This window comes from Erythrolamprus reginae, chromosome 5 (genome assembly GCF_031021105.1).
Source record: "Erythrolamprus reginae isolate rEryReg1 chromosome 5, rEryReg1.hap1, whole genome shotgun sequence".
Lineage (NCBI taxonomy): Eukaryota > Metazoa > Chordata > Lepidosauria > Squamata > Dipsadidae > Erythrolamprus > Erythrolamprus reginae.
In genome coordinates this window covers 21,004,545-21,018,301 of record NC_091954.1, presented here as the reverse complement: position 1 = coordinate 21,018,301, position 13,757 = coordinate 21,004,545, and positions in this window count along the sequence as shown.

Here is a 13,757-nt window from a genome sequence, read left to right as displayed (position 1 = left end):
AGAAATTGTGAGTAGTTTAGAGAACTGGTAGCAGAAATTTTGAGTAATTTAGAGAACTGGTAGCGGAAATTTGGAGTAGTTCAGAGAACTGGTAGCGGAAATTTGGAGTAGTTCAGAGAACTGGTAGCAGAAATTTTGAGTAGTTCAGAGAACTGGTAGTGGAAATTTTGAGTAGTTCAGAGAACTGATAGCAGAAATTTGGAGTAGTTTAGAGAACTGGTAGAGGAAATTTTGAGTAATTCACACAACTGGTAGTGGAAAATTGAATTGGATTTTGAAACAGTAGCAGAAATTTTGAGTAGTCCAGAGAACTGACAAATACCACCTCTGGCTAGTCCCAGAGTGGGGAGGGAATGGAGATTTTGCATTATCCTTTCCCTGTTATGGCCACCATGCCATGCCCACCAAGGCACACCCTGCCCACTCCACCCTGCCCACAGAATCAGTAGTAAAAAAAACCCTGGATTTCACCGCTGGGTGGAAGGATAAGAACAGATTTCTACCATCTCATTGGGTGCCTGTATTTTCCGCTTTCTGCTACATTTGTCAACGCCAGTCACTTTCCCTCTCTGCTTGGAGAGAGGAAGGTAGTAATCATCAGCCAGCTTTACTTTTCTGTAAGACTAATATAGTCACATTGTCCTGCCAGTGGAATGATTTCTGGTTTAAAGTCTTTCCATACTTCTTTAATTCCTTGCCAATGTGAATTAATGAGAGGAGAAACATAGGAAAAATAGGTAGAGCCCTGAAAGTCTCCTGTTCCTGCTAAATGATCCTGTTTTCCAAGATTGGTTGAGGACATCAGTAAAACAGAGGAGGAAACCAGGCAAATAGCCTCTTATGACATCACAGCCAACTATTTGAAATGACAGTGGGTTTTTTCTCCACTTGCATCTTAGCATGGGTATCTACATGCACCTTCACAAGTTTTTCTCCCCTATCCCTGTGTCTTTCCTAGCCCAAATACTAGACATGCTGATGTTGTCCACAGTTATACAGGTGCTAAAATAATGTTTTATCTGAGTTTTTGACAGCATTAAAGAGTGTGGAGACACCTCAGGACTTTCTTGAAGGGAAGTAAATGGAAACAAAGCAGGATTGAGGTCAGTAATCCAGACAACATATTTCATTTCCAGTACGATTGTCCTCAGATCACTAATAGGGGGCAATCCTTATTTTAGCAAGTTTTAAGTCAACCTCCATATTCTTAATTGTTCGATAGTTTTACTATTTGTATTTTAATTTAAATATTGTTTATTTTATATTTCTTTACTGACTGTATTTACAAGCCAACCAATATTATTAAACCATAAGATTTTATATATCATTTAAAAAAAACTAGGGAAGAGAATAAGAATGGAAATCTGTACGGTCATTTCCCAAGCGTTCAAAGACAAAGGACCTTTTTCTAGAGAAACCCTATAGGAAAGTTCTGTTTAGAAGTTCTGAACTTCTAAATTGAGTAGACATGCTGGCTGGGGAATTGCCTTGGACGGGAAATGAACACTCGGATACCAAGCTGGGTAAAATGGGTCACTTTATTAAATATTAACAGAAAGACCTGCAGGGGTCGCTAAATGGGGCGGAGTTTCCTGAACACAACACACTTGGGCAACTGAAATGGGCATTACTCCATGCCTGGTCAGGGTGAGGCGTGCCCTGCCTACTCCCGACCCGTAAGCCACGCCCAGCATGTGGGAGGGCTCGCCTTGCATGACCCGGAACCGGAAATGACGTAGGTGAGCCCCAAGGGCACCCCCTTCGCACCTCTCTGTCCGTGGAGGAAGCTTAAGTTGTGCAATGGGGGTGCCAATCATCTTACAAAAGATGCCCAAAGGAGAACACACAGTTGCTACTGATACCCTTTCCGCCCCGTTTCTGCCATATAGTGACCAAGAATATAAACATCCAATTGTTGAATCAGAACCTATTTATATACAGATGCACCCCGTAACCACAAATCCTTACCCTCGTCCAGGATGGAGTAGGCGAAAAACAATCCGTAACAAATGCCATAAGACTGCAAAAATTCCTACTCGGCCCCAAACCAGGCGACCTATAAAAACATCCTGGATTGAGCGGAGGGTGGGTGGGTGTCCATTTGGTGGCGAGCTTGGGGGCAAGAGAAGCTGGGGGGGCAAGCAAGCCCTGATAAAGGGCACACGCCCCACCCCTCGGCTTTCCCAGAATGCCCGAGCGGCCACTGATTGCTCTGGGGCATTCCCGCGCTATCGCGGGGAACGCCCCCAGCCGATGGGGGAGCCGAGTTGGTTCCCGCCATTGGCAATTTTCGGCCGGGCATTATTTCGCCTGGCCTCTCATTTCTGGAAGTTGGAAGTCCCCAAGCACGTTAGTCTTGTGTTCTCCAGAGATTGGAGAAACACAAACAAAGTGCCTGCCAACCAGAAAATTCAAGGGGTCCTGTTTCTCCAGAGCCAGCTGCTCATTTCTAAACCTCTTGCCTGCTCCTCTCCTAAGGCGCTCAAGTAATAGGTTTTTTTCTCCCACCGATCTTTCCCCTACACATGCATACCTATGCACACCTACATCTACAGTACTGGGTCAGGCCTCCCTGACCAGAGAGCTTCACCTGTTTGTTTTCTGCATGGTGGAGAGGACAGGTAGGGGAGAGGGACAATTCTACTTCAAAGTGGAGGAGGCAACAATAGTAGAGAGAGACTTTCTATACAGTGATGGGCTGCCAAAAGTTTTACTGCCACATTGTGAGTGTGGCTTATTTTGTGGTGTGGCTTGCTGACCATGTGACCAGGTAGGAGTGGCTTGACAATCATGTGATGGGAGGTGGCTTAAAGGTCATGTGACTGGGTGGGAGTGGCTTACCGACCAAGATAAGTTTTCAAATAGGTACTTGGACTCTTTTTTCAGTGGATTAAGTCTCATTATTTGAATAGCCACAAAAAGAGGACAAATGATAGCAATATTTGTTGAAGAGCACAGTAATATTTTCAGGTTTTGTACTGAACCTGCAAGGTTCAATATGGTAACATATTAGGCAAGTAGCTCAATTTTCTTCAATTGCTATAAAAGTTCAGTTCTAGATAACGATTAAAACGATTAAAGCGTTTATGGGTCAAAAACATACTATTTAATTATTTCCTGTTTTAAAAGAACTAAGGGTCATTTATTTATTCATTTATTTATTAATTGGATTTCAATGCCGCCCCTCTCCGAGGACTCATACTAAGCTACCAGAGAAGGAAGGACAATAAAAAAAACTGTTAAGTATTCAATAAATACTGCATAAACTTACTATCCACCATGCGCCCCCCTTGGGGGAAGCATCCCATTACTGCCTCTACAGCAGGATCGCCAACCTTGGCAACTTTTAAGCCTGGCGGACTTCAACTCCCAGAATTCCCCAGCCAGTAAAGCTGTCTGGGGAATTCTGGGAGTTGAAGTCCGCCAGGCTTAAAAGTTGCCAAGATTGGAGACCCCTTCCCTACAATGCTGCTATGCAAGGAAGCGGAAGGTGAGAGCCGGACCCGCTATTACTTTTAGCTCTTCAGCAGCCGTTGTTTTTCTCCGAAACCCGGGCAAGCCAAGTGCCGACGGGCGGCTCAGTTCCGAGCCGTTTTCTCTACGGCCGCCCCAAACAGGAGCGGGCGGGCGCGTTCAAGGCTCTCCTTCCCGCGCTCCCTCCGAGGGTTGCAGGAGTTCGCCCGAGCGGCAAGTCCCGCGGCGTGTCAAGTCGAAGGGAAAACCCCCCGGTGGCGTTGAAATAGTCATTCCTCCCCCACAGCCGCCTGAACAATTGAGGCGGTCGCCTCAGCCGCCGCCTCCCGCGTGCGCCCCGTGAGCCTCCTCAAGAAAGCGCGCGCGGCTGGGTTTCCAAACTGGGGCTCGTGACGCCTGGGCTGCGCTCCCCTCAGGAGTGGGGAGAGCGGGGCGCGCCCTTCGCCACCGCCGCCGCCGCCTCATTCTCCCGCCACGCGCCCGCCCGCCCGCCTCCTTTCCGCGCGCCTAAAGTTGGTCCGCTCCTGAGGCGAAGAAGAGGAGCCGGCGGAGCGCCTGAGGGGAGCCTGGCGGCGGGACTCGGGCGAGGTGAGGGACGGAGAGGGGGGGGGAGAAGGAAAGGAGGGAGGGCAGGGCAGGAGGGGCGGCGCTCTGCGGCAGCCTCCTGAGGGCGAAGGCGAGACGGAGAGCGGACGGCAGGCGAGCCGAGGCAGGTGACGCGGGGCGGCGAAGGAGGCGCTTGCCGTTGCCGGCGACCTCTTTTTTTTTTTTTTTAATTTTCCCTCCGCTCCCTCGGACCTCTTTCGCCGGTGAGGATTCCCCGAGCTCCGCCACACTTTCTCTCACTCGGGAAGCGCGCAGCCCCGTTTGTCCGTCAGGTAAGGCGAAGTACCGTCCGCCTCCCGGCTTCTCCCGGCGATAGAAGATTGGCGGCAGAAAAAGACCTCACGGTCCATCTAGTCTGCCCTTATACTATTTTTTGTATTTTATCTTAGGATGGATATATGTTTATCTCAGGCATGTTTAAATTCAGTGATTATGGATTTACCAACCACGTCTGCGGGAAGTTTGTTCCAAGCATCTACTACTCTTTCAGTAAAATAATATTTCCTCACGTTGCTTCTGATCTTTCCGCCAACTAACCTCAGATTGTGCCCTCTCGGGTTTTCGCGGGCGGGGAAGAGTTTGAGATTGAGATAGATTGTTAAAGAATTGGAAGGGACCTTGAAGGTCATCTAGCTTAACCCTCCCCGCTCGAGCGGGAGTTAGCGGGCGTCTTTTTTCAGGACGCGCCCGGCTCGTGGCTTACTTCCACCTGCCTGCTGTGGGGCGTTTGTTCACCGGTGGTAGAGCTCAGCGGGGTTAGTAACGGATCCCCGGCGATGCGTAACTACACTAATTATTGCAAGTTAAAACGGGCTTCTTCAGAAGGCGACGGTGACTAACTGGCCAGGCACCTCCGATCCGATTTCCTGGAGATATTTCCGAATAGGGCTCGGTGGTGGTGGTGGTGGTGGGGTTGATGCTCAAGTAAGGTTTGCTACTTCCGAGTAACTCTGCGGAAGGTTGGGGCGGATTGATTTTTTGCTACCTTTCCAAAGCAGGTGCTCTTCCTGTTATCCTTCGCCTCGTGCTTAGTCCTAAACACACGGGGGAGTGAAGCCGGCTTCCACACAAGGGACTTGTTTCCAAGTAAACATGAGATTTCAAGATTATTGCTGGTACTGCTTACGTGAATTGCTCCCGGGCATCATAAGCGAACTCGACCCGAAAAACCCAAAATAATGAACAAAAAAAATCGGGTTAGGTTAAATCACTAATACGAAAGACGGATATATAGGTAGCGTAAAATTGAGGAGGGAGTGGGATGCCTGACTGGAAACCTCAACATCACAAAAATAAAGGAGATGCCCAGAAAAACAAAACAAAGGAAAATGACCTTTAAAAAAAAAGGGGGGGGGGTTTGTTCCTTCTTTCTTAGTTCCTTGGATTTAATTCAGGCTTCTCTTCTTTGTGGGAAGGGTGTTTAACTGGAGCTTTAAGTTTGGATTAAACATGCTTGAGGTTAGTTTCTTTTCTCCAGTTCTTTGACTTAGTAGCTGCTTGGAAATTGTTTGGAGGAGGCAAGGAAGAGAATTACAAAAGTTGGAATTTGGATGCACTTGTATTAATTACATTGGGAATGTTTAAAAAATGCATAGGGTCGGCAAATCCTGTTCTACCCCCTTTGTTCATTCTGCGGTTTAAACATTTCCTGAATAAAATGTACCTTCCCCCCACCGCTGGCAACGGTTCTATATTAGGAAGTGGTCCAGCTGTAAAAGACCCAGGGGGCTGCAGACTAAAGGCATGAAATGTAGCATCCAAAGAGCTGGCACAGTTGTTCAGCCAAGAAGTTGAAGCTTGGCAGATAAGATGATGTGATGCAAAGGAGTAATTCCTGAGCTTTTAAAGATGGTTACAAGAACCTGTCTTTATTTCTGCAGCTTCAATTCCCTTAACAATGTGATACGGTTAAGAGGATCCTCTTTGAAACAGGTGAAACTCTGTACTCTGGATAGACCTTCAGCCGTGGAAAGATTATAGCGCTGTTCTAATTTTACTTGATGGCACTCGTTAAATGTGGTGGCAGCTGGGAGCATAATTTCTCTGTCTAAATTAGTTTATCACAACTAAAACTAATTGGCATTCTGGCCAGGTGACTTTGCCCTTTCACTGAAACTTCCTTCCTAATAGCTCAGGTCCCTTGCTTGTAGATTGTATTTTTATTCCCAGGAGACATCTTTGTATCTTTGGGACCACAAATGCTCTTAAGCACATCTATTTGAAAGTACATCTCAAGGAAAGGTTGTTGATGGGAAAGAGGTCTTGAAATAGGAAGCACCACAACACATCTTGATGGATCCAGGGGAAGGGCAGCTTTTCTGCACCTTCTAGACCAGTGATTTTCAACCTTTTTTGAGCCGCGGCACATTTTTGACATTTACGAAACCCTGGGACACATTGAGCGGGGGAAAGGGGGGGCGGCTAAAAAAAGTTTGGACAAAAAAATTCTCTCTCTCTCTCTTCCTCCCCTTCACTCTATTTCTTTCTCCCTCCCTCTTTCTCTCCCTTCCTTCCTCTTTATTTCTCTCTCCATCCCTCTTTCTTTCTCTTCCTTCCTTCCTCTCTTTTTTGCTCTCTTTCTCTCTCCCTCCCTACCTCCCTCTATGTCTTTCTCTCTCTCTCATTCCCTCCCTCTCTTACTCTCTCTCTTGCTTTCTTTCTCTCTCTTGTTCTCTTTCTCTCTTGCTTGCTTTCTCTCTTGCTTTCTCTCTCTCTTGCTTTCTTTGTCTCTTGCTTTCTTTCTCTCTGAGCTTGGCGGCACACCTGACCATGTCTCGCGGCACACTGGTTGAAAAACACTGTTCTAGACATACTACAAAGCCACAATGAAGGTGCTCAGGTGACTTGCCACACCCCCTTGAGCCTTACTGCTGTTTTCACTGGATCAAACCCTGGACTGTATTGCTTCTTGGATCAGGTTGTTTTTCTCAGGCTGGGTGAAGATCCCTGAGAACTGACATTTTTCACTGTTCCTGCTTCTTTCACTCCTCTGAAGGGAGATGCCTGCTTCCCTTCCTCCAGGTTAGGAAGTTCACAGCTATCTTAGTTGTTATGCCCCACCCTTGGTTGCTACAGCCCATCATTCAGAATCATCCTGTATAACTATTCTAAGCATTGGGGTGAATAGAAGGTGGTGTAATAACACCAGACATTTTTAAAAAAATGAGTTTTCTGTTTCTGAGTCCAGTAAATATTGATAAGGCTGGATAACAGATTGATTAAGCTACTCCCTGTCATGGGATGGAAAAGCAGGTTGAAGCCAAAAGCAACAGAGAATAAGCACACTTTTTTTCTTTGTACCAGTGAGTTATTAGCCCAGTTTCTCTTTGGGTAGGAATGTCATTTTGACTTGTGATGATAGCCTCAGAAAATGTATCAGAGGAGAGTCACACACAAAGGCTTTCCTCAAACACTAGCCAGTTATAAACCTTCACCCATCATGGGAGTAATATCTTATGTGTTACAGTAGGACTCTAGAAAACCAGGTTTAAATTTTCAGTTAGCTATTAAGTTCCTTGGATGACTTTTTGAGAATAGCTGGCTGTGACTGATGGTTTCATTATTTGAAATAAGTATCTGACTGCAGAAATCAAGATAACCACTGGGTGGCAACAGAGAGGTGCAGAAAAATGAAATTGTGTGTTGAGTTTTTGCAGCTAGCAATGGTAGCCCTACATGAATTGATTCTCCATATTTTAATGGATAGCATTTTATTGGATCTTTTAGTTACTGCTTTTTTACTTCTTGACATCAGGGAGAGTATCAACCACCTAGGCCTCTACTAGCCTGTTCTTTATTTGTCTTTGATTTTTAAAGACAACTTTCTCTAACAACTTTTATGTGTCAGAAATATTTAAACTTTTTTATTATGGCTTCTAGCAGCTAGTCTGGTTTTTTTTCACCCAGAATATTTTTCCCCTCTTGCAAAATAAGTTATTTTCACTCTGCTTTCATTGCCATATGCTATACTGTATTTGGAAAACCATTGTTTTGAGAATATGAAATGTTTATCATTAGTATTAAGTTTCTGTATTGAAGTTTCATTTCCAAGTTCACATTTTGCATTAAGTTTCATAAATAAAGTGGTAGTGTTCAAATTTAGAACATTCACTGTTGCATATGACTTAGTTCTATAATTGCCTTTGCTGTTCTGAATTGTCATTGAGATCCCTCAATAGGCAGATGAAGTGGCTCATAGGACTCATGTTTCTAAGGACTATTCATAATTTTCTGGTGTCAATGCTCAATCAAAATATCCAATCAAAATATGCCTTTTCTATTATTCATCAGGTATATAGCAATGTGGTCTCAGGTGCCTCTTCCGAATCTAACTTGAATATCTGTCAGTTTAAAAAATAATTTCGACATTCTTCAATAATTCCATTTTTGTTGCTACAATAAACTTGATATTTTCCAGTCCTTTGGCCACCATTAATTTTTTTCCAGTAATGGACAGAAAGCAGCACATGAGCTGCCATATTTTGCAAAATTTTAAATAGTTTAGCAACTCCTGCAGGTTTTTTGTAAACATTAGGTCTCATTAAATTTCACGTTTTAAAGTGTCTAGTGTTTGTTCAGTGGCCAAATGTGTAAGTATCCTTGGTTTTGTGATCCATATATTTGTGCGTTCTCTTCTTTCCATCTTCCTTCTCCCATAGATCATTCTGTTCTTTGGCTTTTATGATACCCACTTTTGAATAGATCCCCTGATTTCTGCAACTTTATTAAATATCTCTCTTGTCCTTTTCATTTTATGTTATCTTCAGTTTCTTCCCATTGCTTCTGTAGCTATAACTTCTTGTCACTTCTTGATCTTGGTAAATTTTTCATTATTGCTTTCTGCACTTCCTATGGGTTTTTGTTTTGTTTTGCTTTTTTCAATGTATTAGATAGCTATTTTCCTTCTTAGCGTATGTAATATTTTTACTTGTTTCATCTGAAATAATAATACACATTTAAATCCTGAATCTTTTTGATAGCAAATTTAATCCATTAAATTTTGTTCTTTATTTTCAGGTAAAATATGAGGCCATATCTTATTAGTTTGGTTGTTTCATTTATTCCTATACTTTAATCAGAACTTTTCCACCTGTGCCTGCAAATACATATAGTCAAATTTGAATTTGGTGCTTTGTGTCCAGGGATGTCCAGTTTCCCATGAACTTAGCCACTTCTTAGATTACTAGATACGATAGTTGCTGCAAACATTGAATTTGCTTGGCAGAACTTTATTGATTTTTCCCTTTATTGTAGATGATATTTTATTTGCAGCATTGGCATCCCAGTTTCCTATAATTAGCATAACTTGTGTGTGTGTGTGTGTGTGTATTGGGTTGACAAGATGTTGCAAATGATCATAGAACTGTTTACCTTCTTTTGGTTCCCCATCTGGAATATTTTGATGGATCGTGATACCACTGATTGGCCTGTCTTGGACTCAAATTGAGATCAATCTGTACCATAGTTCACTGAATTAACCTAACTGCCAGGATTCACACAACACACTGAATCATAAAATAGCCATGCTGCTTGCGTTTGCATTAAATGCTGAGCCACAGATGATACTTTACTGAATGGGGAAATTGCTCCTAAGGGTGACCTGCGTAATAATATTGTTGTGAGGATAAAATGTTGTGGGAACTATTTATACTTTTGCTGCTGGAGAATCAGCAGGATACAAATGTAAGATGTAATACTTCTTGTAAATCAAAGATTTATTTATGCAGCCTTCAGGATTATATATTTATTTTTAAAATAAATATTTATTAAAATAAATCTTCTTCAAGTTGAGGTGAACTTGAATTACATCTCAGATGTTTATTGTTCTTGATTGATTATGACATCAAGTTGGTCTCAGCTTTTAGCGACTACATAGATATACCATCTCCAGCATGATCTATTCTCAAGTTAGTCTTATTTCTGTTTTATTTGAGTTCATCTACCTTGTTGCTGGTCACCTTTTTTTCTTTCATTCTACTCTTCCCAGCACTATAGATTTATCAAGATATTAATGTATGCAAATGATCTTTGCATATTTGCTTTCTTGGTTATCATACCCATTCAGAGGGGTCTGAGAATATTTTATCCAGTGCAAAGTCTCAACACTAAACATGTGCCTTAATCATTTTATTGGCAAGAATACAGAAGTGGCTTGACAAGCCTTCTTACATTTTTTTTAAAAAAAGGTTTCAATTTTTGGTTCAGGCTACATTATTGGGATTGCCTACTGATATATGGAATTCAGTAATGATCCAAGTATTAACTAGGTTCACCAGAACTGATAGTGCTGCCACATATCTGACTAATATCAAAATATTTTTACAATTGGTCAGTGCTTTATTAGTCTCCTGATCATGCTGATGAAAAAGGGACAAAAAAAGAAAGATTTGGTGAATGTTAAGAAAAGAATAAGGGGAATGAAAATAAAATTAAGAGACTAACTGTAGTAGATGACACTACCATTTTTGCAAAGACATCATCTATCTTTTTTTTTTGAGCGATAAGAAAGACTTAGTACAATACATCAGACTTATTCTTAATAATTAAAAATATTATATTATTGGTTGTGAAAAGCTTTACATAAGCACACATCCAGAGCTCCAATTACCTTGCTGTCTGGAGCCTTTGTTTGTTTTAAAATACTGCTTACATGCAATACGGACTCCTTCCCCAAAACTCAGAATATCCAATAATGGATGATATATTGCTTTTAAATTTCATTTATAATGAGTTTACACCTCCTAGCTCTAGCATCTTTTTCAAGCTAGGTAGCAAAGAGTGTTAAAGATACAACCTTTCACATAACAACATTAGATGGTGGCTTGTGGTTCCTCTTTGCAATAACACATTTTATACTATGAGTATACTTATACTTGATTTACCAAGTGTGGAAGAATGGTGAACACTTTTTTAAACATAAAAAACGGTAACTTGTACTTCCCTAAAGTAGTTGTTATAATTTGTTAGAGAACAGAAAAATAATTTAAAACCTGCTTTCTGCCATATGTGGCAAAGAAAATGCAAATTTGGCCTTTGCAGCTTTGTCAATTGATGCTCTGGTCAGCTGCTATTATTTTTTGTGTAAGAAAATCAAATAGGGATTGCAATGACATCTTTCACATGAAGAGGAATATATATTTCAATTTTCTGTGAGAAAGATTGAGACAAACCCAGCATTTTTTATAACATGCAGTTGTTTTTAGTGTAATTCCAAGAATGGTCAGTGTAATTCCAAGAATGGTCAGTGTAGGAAATCATGTTTTGACTGGTTGATACCCTCTGATTCTGGAATTACCTTTTTGCATGTTAGTTTAAGCCTTAGGGGAAATTATGAACTACACTGTTCAAATGTGAACTATGTATCAATTTGCATCTGTCCCTTTGAAACAAACTGAGACTAAGGAAATAGTACCAGAGTTTTCGGAGAGGGGCTGCATACAAATCTAATAAATTATTATTATTATTATTATTATTATTATTATTATTATTATTATTATTATTATTAGACTTGTTAAGAAATCATTGTTTTCTGAGCAAGCTGACTTATACAAGCACTTCCAGACCTTTTCATCCTCCCATTTAAAAATGGTAATAATTATGCTAAAGAAAAGGAATACTTGGATTGCTGGCATATGAACTCTGCATTCATCTCCCCGAGGCCTAAATGTTCAGTTTAATCTCCTTTGGATCATGTGTGAATAACAGTAACCTTTATTTAGCTCTGCTGAAAAGATACCACCATGGGCAAGCAAACTGATGATTTCAGAACTAGAAGTGAATGTGAGAGCAAAGGTGGAAGTGAATTAACCTTTGGAAAGTTGTTTGCATATTAAGATTATAGGAACTGATTTGTTAACTCAGATTAAAATATTCTGATGTTTGCTAAAAGTTATGCTATATTTTATGGAGGATGATAAAAGAATTCTTCCCAAGGGCTTGAAAGTTGTTGTTGTTGTTGTTTGGTATGCTGGATGGAGTAGAGTTAAAATGAAAAGTGAAATAAAGTTTGGCAAAGAATCCTTTAAGAATCCTTTTGATGTTTTGGAGCATTGAAGATCCAAACCCATCCCATTGTTTTTGATAATATATTTTATATACAAGAGGTGTTGGGTATTTAGAGGAGAGGCTAGTAATAACTACTTCGTCTTTAGAGCATATGGAAAAGGAATTTAATGCTTCTTTTTTGTTGTTGCAAAGTTCAAATTGCCCTGCAACTTCCCCCATCTGGTATGTTGCAGAATTTTAAAAAGGTTTTATATTTTAGTTGAGTCTTTAGTGTTCTTTCTATCTAATTATTTCAGTTATCAATTTTATTCATCTCAAAACATGCAGATTGATGTATTAAATTGTACATTTATATATGGACATGCACAATATGGATAGATGGATGGATGAATGGATGGGTGGATGGATGAATAGCAATAGCACTTAGTGCTTTACAGCTCTAAGTGGTTTACAGAGTCAGCATATGGCTCCCAACAATCTGGGTTCTCATTTTGGATGGATGGAAGGCTGAGTCAACTTCGAGGCTGGTGAGATTAGAACTGCCAAATTTCAGGCAGCCGGCAGTTAGCAGAAGTTGCCTGCAGTACTGCAGTGTAACCAATGTGCCACCATGTTTCTTATAGATGGATAGACAGATTGGGATAGAAAACCCCCACACATTTACTGTTTGGCTAGATGAACAGGTGCATAACTGGGTGAGAAGAATAAAATGCAGTCATGTACATATCTATTCAACAGTAAGCCTGAGACTGTACATTTTTACAGATTTTGAAGTAAATCGATGGAACTCAATAGAGTATATATGGAGCAGGCAATTGAGACAAATGATTTTGGAATTGCATATTGCCCTCAGCTTAATTTCATATTGTTCCCCAGAAAAAGCAACCTGTCTCTTCTCTAGCAGTTTTCAGAGAAAGAAAAAATAAAAGAAAAAAGTGCTGACCTAAAGATTAAGAATGGTACCGCCCTCTTTCTTAAGCCCAGCTACTATTGCCATGATGCCCTCCAGTACATTATATCTACAGAAATGCAAACCTCATCAGAAAAATCGTTGCTTGTACCAGGAATATAGGCTTGCATTATAATTTTTACTTCATGTAATGTTGCTGAATTGCTGACTGGAAACAAATGCTAGAACTGTTTTGCATGCATTTTGTTTAGAAAGATCATACAGAATCAAAAAGGGTTTCCTTACTTGTTGGTTTACTTTCCTTTAGATTTCCACTCTAATAGCTGGCATGTAAATAATGCAACTTCTTGAAGGCTGTGTGCCTGACATCCTATGCATATAGAGATATGTTGTTGATGTAGAAGAAGATTCAATTGAACTTTTGGTCTTCTACATAAATTTATATGGCATTGTAATTGCTAATAGATCTAGATATTATTACATTTGCCTGATAGGAAAACAAGTTTTTCCCCCCTGACAAATGTGACTGATGAATTGGGGCCTAGGGGAAAGTTGACTTGTGTTTGCTGAGAAGAGAAAGTTGGTTGAAAGAAACAAATGGGTGAGAGTTAAAGATGATAACTGATATCACTGTTGAAGAAGCATAGCTGAAAATAGTATAGAGTAGACTAGACAAGAATAATTAGAATAGAATAGAATAGAATAGAATTGAATACAGTGATACCTCGTCTTACAAACTTAATTGGTTCTGGGACAAGGCTTG